General features: G+C 39.1%; 1 protein-coding gene and 1 long non-coding RNA gene across 2 annotated transcripts in view; both read right to left on the bottom strand.

Moving 5' to 3' along the window:
• Positions 1-11,206, bottom strand: part of LOC126765716 (craniofacial development protein 2-like) — an 18,989-nt gene extending 7,783 nt beyond the window's left edge. The window contains exon 1 of the mRNA XM_050483454.1: positions 11,148-11,206. The gene's annotated coding sequence lies outside the window, so the exon portion shown is untranslated. The remainder of the gene's footprint in view (positions 1-11,147) is intronic.
• A 602-nt stretch (positions 11,207-11,808) lies between these two features.
• LOC126765790 (uncharacterized) lies at positions 11,809-20,620 on the bottom strand. Its single transcript, XR_007668583.1, has 4 exons — positions 20,099-20,620; positions 19,928-20,030; positions 15,650-15,697; positions 11,809-14,034 (listed from the first exon to the last, which is right to left on the bottom strand). It is a non-coding gene; the product is annotated as an uncharacterized LOC126765790 (long non-coding RNA).
• Between the last annotated feature and the right edge of the window lie 8 nt (positions 20,621-20,628).

Below are 20,628 nucleotides of genomic sequence, written 5' to 3'. Positions count from 1 at the left end.
AATGCTTGGTTCAAATTGTCATAATATACATGCAGTGGTAGTTCTTTTTGTTGTATTTTCGTCATAACTTCCTCCAGAACGTATATTGATCGCAGAGAACGTTTATAATGGAGCAGAAATTTTAACATTTTGCTTGAACGGAGCTGAGCGTGGAATAAAAATTATGCTCAAAACTATATATGCTCTAACAGACGTATGTATGTTCGCTCTTTTGCTTATATTTTTATACGTTTATATGCAAACATGTGTATTCGTATGAATTATTTTTGTGCATATTAATGAGTACATGTGCAATTGAATACATTTAAATTAAATTACTTTTTCAGCGCAATATTCGTAGTTAACGTAAAAATAAAGCCTATTTTTTAATTATTTTTTGTATTATTATAGATATATTCATACTTACATATTTATGTAACAAACTATCATAATATTATTTAAAAAATTAGATATATTACAATAGTGATAAATGAACATTAATCGTAAATTTTATCATTCAAAACTAATATTCACATATGTCATGACCATATGTCTGCGTTTATGTTCGCTTTTGCGAATTCAAATCATATTATCACTTATCAATAATAACATGTGCCCGCTCCTCATATGTTCATACATAAATATGTGCGTATGACATTGGTACACAAATAACGCATACACAAACCTACATACTTGTATACATATGCGTACACATGCAAATATGTCACCGCCAAAAACTACAAACATTGCTTTACAAAACCAACAATCGTTTGAAATGGCTCATGTAAATATGTGCGTATGACATTCCCACAAATAATGCATACACAACATACATACTTATATGCGTTCACTTGTAGATGTGTCACCCGCAAAAATTACAAATATTGTTCTACAAAAACAACAAATGCCTGAAATAGCATCAGCAGCGTCACAAGTCAATATGGCAGCCAAATGTAGTAAATCTTACAACAAGAACAATTTCATTCAAGAACGCTAGCGCACTTTCAACAGGCAAACTCGCTGCATTCATAAAAGCGACCACCTTCACATCTCCCCGAGCATGCGTTTGCCCACAAGCGGCTTTGGCAAAAGCTAAAATTCATAAACTGAACAACTTTCTGATGCTTCTTCACAGAAAGAAGTGAGAAAATTGGCAACATAGCTGTAGTCGATTTATATTTGTCAATTCTATAATATTTTTCCGTGCTCGCAAAAATCTGCGTCGATATGTATGCACGCTCATACATCCTCATACATATTTACGCAAGTTTGAGGTAAAGCTGTTAGAGTGGCAAGGGAAGCGGGGACAATCAGCGATCGTTCGCTTATTTTTTTGGCACAGCTCGGTTTTATACCAACAACACAATGGTGTCTGTGTCAACGTAGATTTTGCATGAAGCACTGAGTGTACATGTATACATAAAAATGTGGTATGTAGACATGAGTGTACATATTTACATACATATGTGGCATGACCCCGTGGTCAGTGGGCCAGACTTCCCAGCTGAGCTCTAAGCTAACGGGGGGGTCGGCAGGTCGCGGATAGCCGGACGGCCTGTAGTAGCAGGTTAGTTGCGAAATAAGCCATGACGAATAAGCAACCCCCGACGAGGAGTGGCAAGAGTGGAGGTTGCGGTATAAATGCTAGCTAAGCTGATGAAACCCCTGCGACAGAGGCGAGCCGATACCGCCTCTCAAAAATAGGTGTCCCCCCCCCATCATGCATGGGCATGGTGGGTAATATGAAAATCCAAGCGCGACGAACTCACAATGAGCGGCTTCCTGGTCAGCGTCTGTTCACCAAGTCAGGTGCGGCTGTTAAAGTTTTTGTTTTTTTGACCGATGTACATCCCGGCGCACTGGGAGTCCTGAAATGGATAGGGTGATGTGAGCTTGCTCTGCCGAGGTGTTCGCCGCGGTGTCTATCAGTAACCAGCCCCTTCGGACTCTGGTCAAGGAGTGTGCATTGGGCGCAAGATTAGTAGTCTGCGTTGCCCCGGGCGAGCTCTGGTCCGTCCGTGTTTACCGGGACCAGTAAAGCGAAGAAAAGGCCTCAGGGAACTGGGGTACGTGCATAGCCACCGAGGGTACACCGGCTCCTGTTTATTTCGGCCCGCCCCCCTTCACACGATGCGCTGGTACCATAGAAAGGAATGGATTTGTATATGAGAAAAAACAACAACATAAACGACAGCAGAAGTAGCAGTAACATCTATGCTAGTATACTGGGCAATGACACGGGAAACCCAAAAGACCCGAATAATACCAAAGCGGCAGGAACTAACTTGCAAAGGACACCCGTAATGGAAATAGCTCCATTCAAGCGGTCCTCGCGACTTAGTAGATCTCCAATAAAGATGCTAAGCGTAGAAAAACCGACGCGGACAAGATCGTCGCCACCGGCGCTGCAAGACAACACGCCGCAAGCGAAGGCGGTAAAACCTCGCGGCGACTACATGACGGAGCTTGGTGAGGAAATTAAAAAGATGATAGATTTGATGCGCCCACCGCAGCGAACAATAAACAACAATCTTAGGGACCTCGTTGGCAATATAACGAAGATGTACGGAAAAGCCTTAGAGGAATACCAGAAGAGCAAGGAAGCAAAACGGAATATTCTAAATGTGCCTGTAACAACGGAAATAACGCCTAAAAGAAAAGGAAAGGAAAAACAGGCAAAAAGGCAGACTCCTGTAAAAAAGAATAAAACCACCCATGGAGAAAAACCAAAGAAGGCTAAAAATAATGAGGAAAAGTAGATACGTTAACCTCAATTAACAAAGGAAAGACACCGGGAAAACAAGATGGCTGGACGGAAATAAAAAAGAAAAAGAAGGCAGCATATAAGCATCGACCAAGGCCTGATGCGATAGTGATCGAGCGAACTGGTAACATGACATACAGCGATATTCTAAAGGCGGTTAAAAAAGAAGATGCGCTCCAGAAACTGGGTGAAAGTATAACCCGGATTAGGAAGACAAAGAGGAAATTTTAATGGAACTTAAGAGCGCGCAAATGGAACACACTGCTGACTACACCAGTGAAATAGGCAAAGTGCTTGGAGATCAAGCCAAAATTAAAGCCCTAACGAGTGAGACCACTGTGGAAATCCGGTATCTGGATGAAATAACCGGAGAGGAAGACATTGCCAATGCTATTCGCACGCAAATAGGAAAAATAGAGGACTTTGATAAAGGCTCAATCAAAGGCATTAGGACGTCATACGCAGGCACCCAAACAGCTGTGATAAGCCTCCCCGCCTTACAGACTAGGCTACTTATTGAAGCCAAAAAAATCAAAATAGGATAGGTTGTGTGTAGAATTAGGGAGAAGCCTAACCTTAAAAAATGCTTCCGATGTTTGGAATATGGCCACCTAGCGAGAACCTGCAAAAACTCAGACGATAGGAGTCAGTGCTGCCTCAAATGTGGGGAGAAAGGTCACTTTGCAAAGACATGCAGCAAGGAGCCGTCTTGCAGTGCATGTCAAAAACAAGGAAAAGAGACGTCTGACCATCAGATAGGTAGCAAGAAATGTTCTCTCTACCAGGAAGCGTGCAAAAGAGCCAAAATATGAGAGTTCTACAGCTCAACCTCAACCACTGCGAAGCAGCTCAAGACCTACTCACGCATACATTGTTTGAGCAGAAAATCGACGTGGCAATAGTCTGCGAACAATATAAAAACATTAGCGCAGCAACGTAGACCTCCGACCTAACGGGCAAAGCGGCTTGTGCCTGTGGAACAAACGTGTTCCAAGAAAAGCCACTAACAGGACAAGCCTATTACACGCTTCCAAAAATCTGCGAAATAAACTTTTATAGTTGCTACATTCCGCCAAGCATCGCACAAGATGAATATGAAAGAATGATCGATAGTCTAGTACGAGAAGTGTCGAACACTGCAATGAACATAGTGGCAGGTGACTTCAATGCATGGGCAGTGGAGTGGGCTAGCGCGTATACAAATATACGAGGAGAAACCCTTCTGAAGGCTTTTTCGGTACTGAACACCGTCTTGCTGAATATGGGTAACAGAAATACTTTCGAAAAAAACGGCGATATAACGTTCGCTAGTATCTCTCTAGTGCGGTCGTGTACATGGGAAGTGAGCGAATTATACACACACAGTGACCACTTGGCAATTCTGCTAGAAATCGACAGAACGCACAAATTGCCTAAGTCTCTTAAACAGGTTCAAACCAGAGGCTGGAAAGCCGAAAGACTTGATGAGGATATCTACAAATTAATGTTAGATGACAATCCGAACTACGCTATGGACATAGAACAGAAAGCTGAATGCATAGTTAAACATGTCATTAAGACCTGTGATGCCGCTATGTGTAGGGAAAAACAAGGCACATACAGAAAACCCGCATACTGGTGGAATGAGACTATTGAGGCCCTGAGAAGTGAATGCCACAAAGCTAGGCGCCAGTGTCAAAGGCGACGACAAACGGAAGATTTCATAATGCTAAACGAGCACTTTAAACGAAAGCGAAATGAACTGAAGAAATCAATAAAGAAGAGCAAAGCCTGTTGTTTTAAAGAGCTATGCAGCAAGGTCGAAGAAAACCCGTGGGGAGATGCATACAAAATCGTCATGTCAAAGCTTAAAGACCGTAAAGGACAAGCGCCTACATGCCCTAGACTATTAAAGACGGTTGTCCAAACGCTTTTTCCGACGCAATTGCTATAAAGGCAGCAAACAAAAGAAGCTACAAACGCACCGCTAGTTACTGACCAAGAAACTATAGAAGCAACAGAGAGATTTGCAAACACTATAACATCAGGCCTAGATGGCATACCAAATAAGGCCCTGAAACTCGCTATTAAATATAAACCCACCCCATTTACGAAAGTCTATACACAATGCTTACAGGAGGGAGTATTCCCTAAGATTTGGAAAAAGCAGCGGCTAGTGCTTATACAAAAGCCAAATAAACCAGCAAGAGAGCCAGGCTCCTACCGACTATTATGTATGTTGGACACAATGGGGAAAATACTGGAGCGTATAATCTATGTGCGGCTAGAACAACATCTAGAAAGACAGCCACCGGGCTTAGCCGAAAACCAACATGGTTTTCGAAGGCACAGGTCGACAATAGACGTCATAAAAAAGCTAACAGAGGTCGTAAGCAAGGCAATTGAAGGATATGGCACCAAAGAATACTGCGCGGTTGTGACGTTCGACATAAAAAATGCCTTCAATTCGGCCTATTGGCCGCATATCATGGAAGCCCTGAAACAAAAGAAGACACCACTCTACCTCATATCTAGCTACCTCTCCGACAGTGGAATGTTTTATACGACGGTGTGCTTCGCCTCCCTTTGCCCAAAGAAATACAAATAATCGGTTACGCTGATGATATAGCAGTAACGGTAGTGGCAAAAGAAATAAGCCAAATAGAGTACCTATGCAACCATGTGGCGATAAAAATAAAAGAATGGCTCACAAAAGCAAAGCTACAGTTAGCAGGCCAAAAAACTGAAGCGGTACTAATAACGAGTAGAAAAAAGTTAGAGGCGACTACGCTCAACATCGATGGATACAATATCCCAACGCAACAATCGTTGAAATAGCTGGGTGTAATTATTGACGCGAGGCTAAATTGTCGGACCCACATCGAGAAAGCCTGTGAGAAAGCAGCAAAGGTGACGGCTGCATTAACTAGAATCATGGCCAATTTAGGCGGACCTAGTCAAAACAGACACGTTCTTCTGGCAAAAGTTAGCCAGTCAGTACTTATGTTCGCCACACCCATATGGGGACCAGCATTGCTGCACAAAACATATGCGAATACGACAAAAGCAGTAGTTCGGTTAGGTGCAATCAGGGTAGCTTGCGCTTTCCGGACTGTATCACACGAAGCGACTGGAATTATTTCAGGTATCATGCCTCCAGATATTATGGCGATGGAGCTAAAAAGAATTTATGACAAAGCGAAAAACGCGGGCAGACGGCTAAATAAACAAGAGAAGCAGCAAGAAAGACAAACCAGCCTCAATGAGTGGCAGAAACGATGGGACGAAACAGCAAAAGGTAGATGGACACACACGTTAATCAGAAACGTGCAGGTGTGGGTAGAGAGAAATCACGGAGAAACTGACTATTACTTGACGCAGTTCCTGACTGGGCAAGGCTGCTTCAGAGAGTATTTGCACAAATATGGACATGACGATGGGTTTAACTGCTCTTTTTGCGGAAACGGGAATGAGAACGCGTGGCACATTTTCTTTCTGTGCCCCCGTTATAAAGATGAAAGAGAGGAGCTAGAGCACCTTCTCTCTGAGCGGCTAACCCTTGAAAATTTTGTAACACACATGTTACGTTCCCAACAGGTGTGGAAGTTTGTTAGAGAATGGAGCGCGACAGCTCTAATAGAGCTTAGAAGGAAGGAATGGCAAAGAAAGAGCAAAAGACGGGTGATCAACTTGTAAACTTCGTAGAACGAGAGCCAACCGGCTAAAGCTATCCTTGCGAAGAAATGCCTAGCGGCGGTCCCGCCAGGAAAATTAAATAGCTTGAGGAGACGGATATATCTATAATAATACAAAAAATAATTAAAAAATAGGCTTTATTTTTACATTAACTTCGAATATTGCGCTGAAAATGTAATTTAATTTAAATGTATACAATTGCACATGTACCCATTAATATTCACAAAAAGAATTCATACGAATACACATGTTTGCATATAAACGTATAAAAATATAAGCAAAAGAGCGAACATACATACGTCTGTTAGAGCATATATAGTTTTGAGCATAAATTTTATTCCGCGCTCAGCTCTGTTCAAGCAAAATGTTAAAATTTCTGCTGCAGAGCTGGCAGTGGTGAAACTCTTCCATCTCGACCGAGTTAGCTAAAAATATTTTTACGTTCTTCGCGCCGTGAACCTTCTCTATTAAAAACGTTCTCTGTTGCTTCTCAGAATCGGTTATTCACTGTTTTTTTTGGATTGTGAACCTGCGAAGCACCTATTTTACACAGAGCTTTCGCCTCTTTAGGGCATCATTGTCCTCGGTGCTCATTTCACCTGTTTCCAGTTTAGCAAATATCTTTTCAACGGTGGATTTCCCTGAGCCCAAATTCAACAATATTATCCCCCAAAAAGCAATGATTTATTAACACACGAAATGCTTTATGATCCATTTCTTTGTAAACTAACACCAGTTACTTCACAAAAATGCTATATCTCATTAACTAGTAGTTATAATCCAACTAATAGGAATCATTTATGTAGATGGTAGTAGTAGTATTTTCTATGTATCAGCCACAGTGAAGCGTGGACGGGTTCTCTAGTGTTTTAATATAAAGATTTGCAACACCTGGAATATAGCTGAAAACTTTGATTTAGTCAACCTAAGGCTGTATTTTTACTGTTTCCACGGAATTATTTTACTCATTAGAAGTATTTGGAATATATGTTCCTCGCAGAATTTGATAGCCAACAATTTAGTTAAAAATGCCATTACCTGTAATTGAGAAATCGTTGGACTACCTACTTTTATGGTATGCACTTTATTTGAAACTTTCATTATAATCAACCTAAAGCTGTATTTTTATTGTTTCCACGGAATTTTTTTACTCATTAGTAATATTTAGAATATGTGTTGCTCGCAGAATTTGATAGCCAACTGTTTAATTGAATATCCCATAAGCTATTATTGAGGCTACCAACTTCCATTACCATATGTTGCACCTTATATGAAAACTTCATTGTAATCAACCTAAAGCTAAAGTGGTAATATTATTTCTTCACAAGTTTTGTTGTGTTCAAGAAAATTGTCCATTTAATTCCAATAATACTATGTACGTCTTACATAAGTGCAACTTGTCAATCTGTTGCGCCAGCTCTCCCAGCTACTATGGTTTGACATGCAAGAATGCCAAAGATCATGGAGCACCTTAAAGCCGCCCAATACCAAACGGTTCTCACCACATAACAGTACGCTTTTGTTCGAATGATATCCTGTTGGGCGATATGTAACTGGGAAATGTGTATGTATATTAAGTATTTTGATGTCGCCGTCTATAAGAATAACACTGTGTTGTGCAGTATGAAGGTTAGGCCTCCATAGATGCAACTATCCCCTCAATCTAACTGTAGAATCCGTTGCAGTTAAATTGTAGTAGTCGAGTTTGTCGCGGGTGTCTAGGGTTGATCTTTGCAGTCTGATAGATCAGACGAGAATTATGCTGACTAGTAGAATTCTTTGGGACCGTGAAGGCCTCTGGCCACTCGACTGGAGTGGGGCGCAGTGCGCGAACTAGGAGTAATTTAAAAAACGTGGAAGAAAGTCGCAGTTGTGCGTTGGCAAGTGGTCACATAACCCTGCTGTAAAGTGTTGATTCAAGTATGATAAACTTAACTTACTACTTTCCGATCCAAATAGGGGTCGAATCGTTACATCCGTGAACGTATCACTCGTCACGTGAATAACTGTGTTTTGAATAATGACATACGTGATCATAACTTCTTCTTTATTGGCGTAAACACCGCCTACGCCATTATAGCCGAGTTAACAACAGCACGCCAGTCGTTTCTTCTTTTCGCTACGTTGCGCCAATTGGATATTCCAAGCGAAGCCAGGTCCTTCTCCACCTGGTCTTTCCAACAAAGTGGAGGCCTTCCACTTCGTCTGCTTCTCCCGGCGGGTACAGCGTCAAATACTTTTAGAGCTGGAGTGTTTTCGTCCATTCGGACAACATGACCTAGCTGGCGTAGCCGCTGTCTCTTAATTTGCTGAACTATGTAAATGTCGTCGTATAACTCATACAGCTCATCGTTCCATCGAATGCGATATTCGCCGTGGCCAACGCGTAAAGACCATAAATCTTTCGCAGAACTTTTCTCTCGAAAAATCGCAACGTCGACTCATCAGTTGTTGTCATCGTCCAAGCCTCTGCACCATATAACAGGACGGAAATTATGAGTAACTTATAGAATTTGGTTTTTGTTCGTCGAAAGAGGACTTTGCTTCTCGATTGCCTAGTCAGTCTGAAGTAGCACCTGTTGGCAAAAGTTATTCTGCGCTGTATTTCCAGGCTGACATTGTTGATGGTGTTTATACTGGTTCCAAGACAGACGAAATTATCTACGACTACGAAGTTATGACTGTCAACAGTGACGTGGGAGCCAAGTCGCGAGTGCGACCACTGTTTGTTTGATGACAGGAGATATTTCGTCTCGTTCCCTCGTTCACTGCCAGACCCATTTGCTTTGCTTCCTTGTCCAGAGAAAGCATAACTAACGACGCGGGTGTTAAGGCCGATGATATTAATATCATTGGCAAACGCCAGCAGGTGTACACTCTTATAAAAGATTATACCTGCTCGATTAAGTGCTGCAGCTTGAATTATTTTCTCTAGCAGAAGATTGAAGAAGTCGCACGATAGGAGTCGCCTTGTCTGAAACCTCGTTTGGTATCGAACGGCTCGGAGAGGTCCTTCCCGATCCTGACGGAGCTTTTGGTATTGCTCAACGTCAGTTTACACAGGCGTATTAATTTTGCGGGGATACCAAATTCAGACATTGCGGCATAAAGGCAGCTCCTTTTCGTGCTGTGTCAAAAGTCGATTCTCTTCTTACGGTTTTTTCCAAAACTTAGCGTATGGTGAATATCTGGTCAGTTGTTGTTTTTCCAGGGCTAAAGCCACACTAATAAGGTCCAATCAGTTTGTTGACGGTGGGCTTTAATCTTTCACACAATACGCTCGATAGAACCTTATACGCGATGTTGAGGAGGCTTATCCCACGGTAGTTGGCGCAGATTGTGGGGTCTCCCTTTTTGTGGATTGGGCAGAGCACACTTAAATTCAAGTCGTTAGGCATGCTTTCGACCGACCATATTTTACAAAGAAGCTGATGCATGCTCCTTATCAGTTCTTCGCCGCCGTGTTTAAATAGCTCGGCCGGTTATCCATAGGCCCCCGCTGCTTTGTTGTTCTTCAGACGGGTAATTGCTATTCGAACATCTTCATGGTCGGGCAATGGAACATCTGCTCCATCGTCATCTATTGGGGAATCGGGTTCGCCTTCTCCTGGTGTTGTACTATCACTGCCATTCAGCAGGCTGGAGAAGTATTCCCTTCATAATTTAAGTATGCTTTGGGCATCGGTCACTAGATCACCTTTGGGGGTGCTACAAGAGTATGCTCCGGTCTGGAAACCTTCAGTTAGCCGCCGCATCTTTTCGTAGAATTTTCGAGCATTACTCCAGTCGGCCAGCTTATCAAGCTCTTCATACTCTCGCATTTCGGCCTCTTTCTTTTTCTGTCTGCAAATGCGTCTCGCTTCCCCCTTCAACTCTCGGTATCTATCCCATCCCGCACGTGTTGTGGTCGATCGTAACGTTGCGAGGTAGGCGGTCTGTTTTCTCTCTGCTGCGAAACGGCACTCCTCGTCGTACCAGTTGTTCTTTTGCACTTCCCGAAAACCAATGGTTTCGGTTGCAGCTGTACGTAAGGAGTTTGAAATGCCGTTTCACAGTTCCCTTATACTGAGTTGTTGACGAGTGCTCTCTGAGAGCAGGAGTGTGAAAGTCGAGTAGGAAATCGTTCGGCTGTCTGTTGTGATTGCAGCTTCTCGACGACGAAACTTCCTTGCGTTTTTTGCTGCACAGAGGCGGGTGCGAATCTTGGCTGCAACCAGGTAGTGGACCGAGTCGATGTTAGGACCTCGGAGCGCACGCACATCTTAAACACTGGAGACGTGTCTTTCGTCTATCACAACATGATCGATCTGGTTGGCAGTTTTTCGATCCGGAGACAGCCACGTGGCTTGATGAATCTTCTTATGCTGGAATCTAGTACTACAGATAACCATATTTCGGACCCCGACGAAGTCGATCAGCCTCAACCCATTTGGGGATGTTTCCTCGTGGAGGCTGAATTTACCGACCGTAGTCCCAAAGATACCTTCTTTGCTCACCCTGGCGTCAAAGTCGCCAAGCACGATTTTGAGATCGTGGCGGGGGCAGCGCTCATAGGTGTGCTCCAAGCGCTCATTGAAAGCATATTTGGTCACATCGTCCTCTTTTATGTCGGGCGTGGGTGCAGATCAGCGATATGTTGAAGATTGTGACTAGACGTTCATACTCGCCTCAGTCCTTGTCCTGTCAATCGCATTTCTTGGACGGCGGTGATTTTTGCGAGGACATCAACCAGCTGGGCAGCGGCACCTTCCCAATTAAGGGACCGGACATTCCAGGTACATGCCCTCAATTCGTAGTCCTTATTTCGTTTGCCATGGTCGTTATCAAAAGGGGGGTATCTCATCCAAGGCTGGTTGTTATTTTTTATTGGGAGTGTTTTTTTGCGTGGCGCGTTCTAAACACAGCGCTCAGCCCTATGTAGGCGATGTTTCGCTTTCTCACTTTAGCTCGCCTTAAACGGATGTTCTTAGGCTACCCAGAGGATACTTGGTCAAAGACCGGAAGTCGTGAGCTGCTTGAGTCATATGTAAAAGAATCGTTTCTGGCCACTCCCAAGTGAATAGCGATCAGAGAACTTACCTCACTTGCGTGAACTTCTAAACATGACTCCATCCTCCTCCTGATCATAACGATTTACCGTAATCTGGCATGATGACATACGTGAACGAGTATATAAACGTTTCCGTTCTTTCGAAATGTCATTCGAATGAAAAATATTAATCGTAATAAGCAATTTTATGAAAATGTTAGTAAATTTTTTTTAATTATATATTTTTTTATAATTTTTAGTAATAAAGAACAAAAACAAGAACCAATTAATGGAATACCTTATTAAAAATATAAAAGAAAATATGAACAATATGAACAAAATTTTTGTATTTCAGTTTACATTAAAAAACATATTTACAAGGTTAAAGACATATACATTTTCAGTTTAAATTTAAAAAATAATACTTTATTTGGTCTCTTATCGTTTGGCCGATTGCGGTGAGGCGGTTTGCTACCCCGGTGTCTATTTTTTGTGAGTAATCAGAATCGCAATTTTGTTATAACTTATAACTTATTTTAAATTTTATGCAGATGTTATGTAATTCCGCACAAACGTTGGCAAATCTTGACACTTTTGTGGGCTGATACCTTCCTCTCTTGTCATATCCTAAAATTCTCCACCGTCTTTTTAAGATTCCAATGCTTTGAAAAAAGAAAGAAAATTTTGTTAATGAGGTTTTCTAATTTTTTTTATACCTGCGCTATTGCTACGATCTCTTAGCTATCCCCGCACTATTTCTCATCCCCATCACATTTGCTAGAGCTCAAATAAAAAAACAAAGTCGGATCCATTTTGATATTTAATTAGCTTTTGTTAGTTTATTGAAAATTTGCAACAGTTTTGACAGTTCCACATATATTGTGACCCCGGAGGAATTTTTCTGCTGCGTTTGCGTAAAAAGGCTCCATCCAAACTCCACCTCGGTCAGGTGTAATACATGCAATGGATGGAGCTATCTTAAGACCTGCTCAGGCCTTAAGACTCACATGGAGTGGACCACAAGTTACGTGGCCCCATGTTGCCTACGCTATACTGGGACAATAGCCAGAATGTCAAATAAAAATCCTCTAAATCCATTGGCCCTGATGGAATTAACATACTAATGCTAAAGCATCTAGGCTCGTAGGGAGTAAGCTATCTCACCAAGGTCCTCAATCTGTCGCTGATCACTCTTCAAATACCCGGAGTGTGGAATGTCGGAAGAGTGGTCCGACTACTGATACCTGGGAAACCCGCCAACAAAGGGGAATCTTATCGTCCGATAACTCTCCTCTCCCCAGTAGTGAAGACACTTGAGGCCTTGCTATTCCCGACCTTCACTCACCACCTGAGCCTAGCCAGCCACCGGCATAGATTCCGAAAAGTGCACAGCACCACCACAGCACTTAGCGTCATAAACGCTCAGATAGTTCGTGGCCTCAACCAGAAACCACCCTGAGAGAACGATCCTCGTAGCGTTGGACTTGTCAAAAGCTTTTGACACAGTCAACCACACAACGCTACTGCAGAACATTGAGAAAACTTCGCTTCCTGTAAGACTAAAGAGGGGGACCATGAACTACCTGAACGGTCGTCAATCATCCGTACTATTTCGAGGTGAATCATCTAAACTGAGAAGAATTAAACAGGGGGTTCCGCCCGTTACTGTTTAACTTCTACATCTCGAAACTCCCGAAGCAACCAGAGGGGGTTTCCATAACCTTATACGCAAATGATTGCATGATATTGACGTCGGGCAATGGAATCGATGCCATGTGTTCGAAAGTAAACAACTACCTCTTCGACCTTTCTCGTTTCTTCACTGCACGGAACCTCACACTTTCCCCACCAAATCCACAGCGACCATTTTTACGAACTAGACGAAGGAGTATAGACTTGAACTAGGTGTAACTGGGTGTAACCTTTGATAGTCTATGCTCCTTCACTCCCCATACGACCGCGATTATCGCCAAGGTACAGAGCCGCAATAAAATCCTCAAGTCGCTAGCCGGTAGCACATGGGGTAAAGACAAAAAACTTGTGTTTATTGATTTTCTTTAACGTAACAACTACAAATTCACAGTCAGTAAGATTTAATTTAACTTACATCTCTTTCTGAGAAAGGCACAATTCCGATTTCTTTGAAGCCGCGATCTGAAAGTCCTCCTGATCAAAAAATATATAGAGTTAATGGTAGCGAAACGCTTAGTTTACGAGATATTCGATTTTAAAGTTAAAAAATTCCCAAAATTCGAAAATTTCAACAGGCTATTTTACTACATTTAACACAATTTATGCACATTTTTCACTTCAAATTCATTTAATTAAACTGTAAACATTTAAACAAATTCACAATTTGCACATTTTGCAGGTTTTATAAGAAATAAATCTTCTTCTTCTTCTTAATTGGCGTAGAAACAGCTTAAGCGATTATAGCCGAGTTAACAACAGCGCGCCAGTCGTTTCTTCTTTTCGCTACGTGGCGCCAATTGGATATTCCAAGCGAAGCCAGGTCCTTCTCCACTTGGTCCGTCCAACGGAGTGGAGGTCTTCCTCTTCCTCTGCTTCCCCCGGCGGGGGAATAAATCTATATTTCAAAAATCACATTTTACACTTATAGTGAGCATCATTTATGTGCTAACAATTATGTAGAAATGGTGTGCTGTCATATGATAATAAGCAAGTAAGAGCAATTCGCTGATTTCTCTATCTTCGATATAATTCCTCTTTCTTTATTTAGCAATCTTAGTTCTAATAAAAACAAGTGTGTCTATAAATTATATTACAAACTAAAATGAGTATAAACAATATTTTCATGCATATGGATTTTTTCTTATTTAAATATAATAAATAACTACGTAATATTATTATATAATAATCAAATACTTAGGTTACCCCGGGTATTGGCTGGATCAGGATTACTTTTTTGAAGGAGTACTACGCGAAAGTGCTTCAGTCACCCCGGGTATTGGCTCGACCAGGGTTATTTTTTTAGAGCGCGGCCGAAGGCCGTCAACGCAGAAAGGAGTACTGCGCAAAAGTACATTAGTCACCCCGATATGATATAAAATTTATAATATTATCATAGAGTTTTACTTATTTGTGTTTATTAAATATAAATCAATTATTGTACATATACATACATATGTATGTATGTTTGTGGAAAAAGGGTTAACTTAATTATAGTTTGTAAAATGTTGGAAGGTGTTTTTTATTATAGTTAATCAGGGGTGTTGTGGAATCTGATAGTTGTCGGAATCAGAATTGAAACTGATCAAAAAAAGCAGTAGGTGTCATTAATTCAGACATTATTGGTTTGATATTCGAAACAGAATTTGTATGGGTTTTGGGTGTCACAGAAACCAATTTTATCGGTATTTCTGTCAGAAACAAAGAAGAAGATTTGAAATGTAAGTTAAGAAATCGAATTATTTTATTGTTACGAATTGATTTATCTTTATTTCTATAGGAGAAAACATAAGAATAAAACACGAAATTTCTTAATTATTGAGTTTTGGAAAAAATCGATTTTTTGAGGTTTTTTGGGAGGGAAAGAAATGCATTTGGCATGTACAAAAAGTGGTTTTTGACCAAAAAAATTTTACTGTATGTTGTTTAAACATATGTTTTTTTGTAGTTTCAATAGAAGATAATTTAATGCGAAAGATAATAAACTTTGCCCCAAGTCCATGCGTTTAGTTTTTTTTCAATCCTGCCCGCCAATTAAGAAAAATCGTAAAAATGAAAAACCGAGTAGAAGTTTCCGCTTTCTGCCCAAGCGCTCATATATCGCTCGATCACTATTTCCCTTCTAGCTTCGACAATATTTCGAATTCCCATCTATAAATGTTATCTCTTAAAATCTTTCTTCAATTCGGAACTCATTAAAAACTTTAATAGGGTTGCCTCCAAATGTATTCATTTGCAAGTTTTGTCACATTAGTAAACAGCTGGTTCGAATATTGGTTTTGCGTATGTTCGAAAAGACGAAAATCCAATCAGATTCTGTGACACCACTGAAAATCAGAATTGGTTTGCAATTCTGACAGCTAAGCAATTCTGTCTTGGATTCCACAACACCCCTGAATATAGAAAGAATCACGCGAATATACAAAGAAAAAATGTTTGAAAATCCTACATAATATATTTGGTGTTTAAGATGTGGCAACGCTAGTTTTCTTCATAATTGTAAGCAATCTCACCTTTTCAACGGTAAGTGTGCTAAGTGATTTTTAAATTAATAAATTTAGCTAAAAAGTAAGAAAATAAAAGTAAAATTTAACTTATTTCAAAGTTTAGAGTGTACATATATTTAAATAAACAAAGTGAAAAATGTGAAAAAATTTAGTGAAACATTGTGAAATACTATGTGGTATTAATTCTTTTTTTTTATTTTTAGTCGGGAATATTTTAAAAAATTTAAGAGTTGGCAGCATTACTCCTCCTCTGGAGAAGCTCCCCTATCCGTACATACCCCATTTATACCAAAATTCGTTTGTTTTACCCGACCGCCAAAGTAATCGGAATTAGTAAACAGCTGGTTCGAATATTGGTTTTGCGTACGTTCGAAAAGACGAAAATCCAATCAGATTCTGTGACACCATTGAAAATCAGAATTGGTTTGCAATTCTGAATGCTAAGCAATTCGGTCTTGGATTCCAAAAGACACCCCTGAATATAGAAAGAATCACGCGAATATACAAAGAAAAAATTTTTGAAAATCCTACATAATATATTTGGTGTTTAAGATGTGACAACGCTAGTTTTCTTCAACTGATTTGTGAAGTTATTCTTGCTCAAACTTTAAGAAAAAACGTAAAAGAAACACCAGACGAGTTAAAAAGCTCTTTGCTGTGAACCATCAACAGTTTTACAAAAAAAAAAACAAAATAACAACAGGTCGGCTTTAGTATACCATCCCACGATTTCAGGGTTAAAAGTGGTATGGTTGGATAGGGATGATGCTCCAGATTAAGCAAATATATGATTATAGCCGCCGCAAATCTCGATTTATAGTAACTTTTTCTTTCATATTATGCACTTTTTATACACTTACACTTCACTACAATATTTCTAAATATTTATTTTTTTATTAATATTTTACATCAGGAATAAAGGGATGTCCAACTTATTCCAGTGTGAGAGCGCCTCAAAATTACCGTTTTTTATGACATTTTTCATTGTAGACAGATCAGAAAAAAAGCAATTTTTTGGGCATTTTAAATAAATTACCCAATTCGCATTTTCCACACCACCTATGAGGTATGCAAAAGGGCCCGTTACCGAAGTTATTTTTGGGTGCTCGGTTCCAGAGTAGGCCTATATCACCCACTAAAAAATTATTTACACAAAAAAATGAAAAAAAAAACAAAACTATAACAATTCATATATAATAGTATAAAAAAATAACAATAACAATATCACTTCATATCACAGTATAATAATATAATACTTAAAACTATAAAAATAAACGTATATACAAATGCCAATATTTAAGCCCCAAATTCTAATTGTAACTAAACATTTTCTAATCTTTATCGTTCTAATTTTAGAGCCTCTTAATGCGAATCTGCTTAAAAAATATTATTTCAGTATAAAACATTTAGCTCATTGCAACCACTAAAAAAGGAAAATAAAAACCACAAATGTGAAACACACAAAATTTTATTCTTAAAATTGGGTAGAGATAAATCTTTATTTAAAAAATTTGTCACAACATAAATTCTAATTCTAATAAATAGAGCAATAACTAACTTTGTGTCACAGTCTTCACAACACAATAAGGGCATAATATCTTTTAATTTAGCAAAAAGAAGTTCACCTAATCCTATTTTATGACAATTTCTGTCAAATTCCTCAACAAATTTTATTTCTAAATTATTAATAAATGCAACAAATTCTTGAGGCGGCTTCACTAAGTTGCATTTATCGATCTGGTTTTGGTGTATGAAGATGAATTCATCAGAAGGAAATTCATCTCCTAAATAAGGTAATGGCAGGAGGCATGTGTGCATTTTAAAAATTTTCAAATAAAGGTAGCCGCAAAAATAATTAAAAGCATTTTCTTTTAAAAAGTTAATTTCTAAACTACTATCTAAAGTAATGTATCTAACAATGGAGTGTTCGGGCCGTGGTAAACCCTAAAAATCCTGCCAAAAAAGGTCACTTAAAACGGAATCATTGCACACATTAAGAAGAACATTTTCTGAAATAACTGTGGCTTCGGGTTCTAAAGGCAGCTCACAATTACCTTTTGTTACGATATTTACGTAACGTAAACCCCACGACTTCCTAAATAAACTAGAAAACATGAAAGGTATAACTCTAGTACCTCCCTTACTTCTAATCTGACAAAAAAATGCTCTAAGCTGTCCTGACATAGCCGTCTTGTCTTTAGGTAAGGAAATCCAGAGTGTGACAGCAATCGCCACAATCGTCTTAAGCTATTAATATTAATCAACCACCCCTTAATAAAATTGAAATTATTTGTTGTGTTGTTTCCTAACTCATCTACGACCCGAATTGTTTATAAAACTTTTTCTGCCTCATCTAAAAACTGGTTTTGCTCTGGGGAACTTATAAAAACTTTTTTAGTGGGTGCAATGGCCTCAGTGAAACTACTATCAAAAATATCGAATAATTTATTGAAAAAAGAAACGAAATCCGCGGTATTAATAAAGCTCATACTATTTGAGCTTAAGGCTCCCGAGCTGTAAAGAGAAAGCATACCTGAAGCGACCGTATTACTTAACACTTGAGACGCGAATTTAACTTTCATTTTTTGAAAGGTATTGGGGTAAATATGAGCATCGGTTAATTTATGCGCACACCGATAACTCGAGTTCGAGTCCTGTTTATAAAAATGGACTACATTTATAATCAACTTTATTTTTCATATTTTGTAACCAGTTTCCAATACATTTTAATAAATGGGGGCTATCGTAAAAAAAACATATTTCCTTACCATTTACGTTGAAAAAAGGCCGTGACATTGAAACACCTAACAAATTGGCTAAATTTTGAAAATTGGTACCCTGGTCACAAACAAAATGGCAAGGAAGTAGCCCTATATTTTGAAGTTGGGTTATAGCTTCAAGAATATATTTCTTGAGGACATCCCTTTACATGAGCCTCTAATAAAAATATAAGCTAACGGGTGGGACCAAGGTTCCCCACCTATACCCTGCACCATTATGGTCATTGCAGTTGTGTCTATTCTAGATGCGCGATTTTCATCCATAACCTTCAAGACCTATCACCCTATCAAATTTCCTACCATACTGCAAATGACATTTCAGTGACATTTCATCACAAGAAACTGATATGAACTTTTGTTTGAAAGAAAATCCCTTACTCCAAATTTGTAAAGACTTTATGCTGCTTTGGGTGCAACCTGGGAAACGAGGTCAATCTGCGACAAAATTATGTAACGTATTTTCTGAGGGAAAACTAAGTTGGTACTTTAGGTAGCGGTAAGCGATTGGCGACAAAAAAAATACACCCAAAGCTAAAGTTTTAAAAAAACTATCATATCGCCGGCCGTGATTTTGGCGATTACTATTTAAAAAACTACTCCTAATACAAGCGCCTAACTGAGGAGGAACTTTGCTGCAAACTATTTCAAGAGGATCTGACTCTTCCCTAAATGAACTTCTTCTTAACATTTCCCTACATCTTTCTAATTCAGTTGCCATTTAGACCAACTGAGCTTTTAAACTCCTATTCTCCTGTTCTTTTTCATCTAATTTTATTTTTAAAATCCTATTCTCTTCTCTCAATTTTTTTTCTATCTGTCCCTGCTGTCAGACCCCTACCTGTTTGCGCGGCTTTTTCACTACTCTTTAGTAGTTCCTCCTCAAGAAGTGGCAGAGGCTCTAAAATATGTTCGCGGTCTTCCCTTTCTAAAAGCGGAAGCAGCCGCCTCGATGCACCTGTTTAAAGAAACAAAATACAATACAAAATGTTATATATTATATAATTATAAAATATATAATAATAATAATAATAATAATAATAATAGTGCAAAAAGTGCATATTTAATGAATATTTAAAAGTACAATTTTTTTTTTATAAATGTCATAGATGTCAAAGATAAATCGTTACTTTAAAATAATTTATTTAGTTAATGAACGGCAATGGCAACAAATTGACAGTTAAGCTCTGAACACGTAGAGCGTGACAGACTGCAAGCGACATTTGTCAAATATTTAAATACATATGTTCTTAAGGACACAGTTATTGAGGCAGCTGCACGACTACATAACTGTGTCCATAAGAACGTGTGTATTTTAATATATGACAGATGTCGCTTGCAGTCTGTCGCGCTCTACTTGTTCAGCACATAACACTTAAAAACACACGGAAATTCAATTTCATTATCCAAAATTACTATTTTCATTGCACAATCGAAACACTTATTTCATTAGAATTTTTCACAAATTCACAAACCCTTTTTGCACTATTTAATGTTTTTCACTCACCGTTCGAGGTCCGTTCCATTGTTTGGAAAACTAAATGTTCTTCCTCCCTCGTTGCAGCCAACAACACATTTTCTCCAACTGCTGGTTGTTTTCGGCATTTTATCTGTAAAATGAAATAAAAAAGTATTGAATAAATGCAAATTTATTTAATAAAAGTTAAAATATACTCACATCTTTCAACTTACGTGCTGTTTCACTTTCGCTATTCTTCGAACTAATGGCCGTTACAAATGGAGACAAAAAAGTGAAAAATGTCAACATTCGAATAATAATTTGGCGGGATTTTAATCGTCCCTCTTTTCCATTTGCTAAACGGTCAAAACCTCCTGAACTCGATCAACTGTCAAAGTTTAGGTGGTTTTGACGTTTAGCAATTGCTCTCTCACTTCCAGTGAGAGAGGAGTTGGATATCTCTTTATCTCTGTTTTAGATATTTGCTTAAAATAAGCATTTTATATTTTACATAAATATTATTACACGCACAATAACAATAAGTGTTCCGTGTTGTCAAATAATAAGTATTGCCATTTCTACACATTTATCAAACGAATAAAAAATAGGTTTATACGCCAAATACATAAATGATTATCCCTTTTCTTGCTATATCATGAGTAAAAACCAAAAAGGAGTTTTACTCGAAAAAAAAACCTGACACATCCTGGTGTTGGCACACCCCGGTTTTGGATCGGCCAGATTTTTTT

The sequence above is a fragment of the Bactrocera neohumeralis genome, unplaced genomic scaffold (genome assembly GCF_024586455.1).
Source record: "Bactrocera neohumeralis isolate Rockhampton unplaced genomic scaffold, APGP_CSIRO_Bneo_wtdbg2-racon-allhic-juicebox.fasta_v2 cluster11, whole genome shotgun sequence".
In the NCBI taxonomy this organism is placed as follows: Eukaryota; Metazoa; Arthropoda; class Insecta; order Diptera; family Tephritidae; genus Bactrocera; species Bactrocera neohumeralis.
The sequence above is the reverse complement of the archived record's forward strand: the minus strand, read 5'-3'. Positions and strand labels throughout refer to the sequence as shown.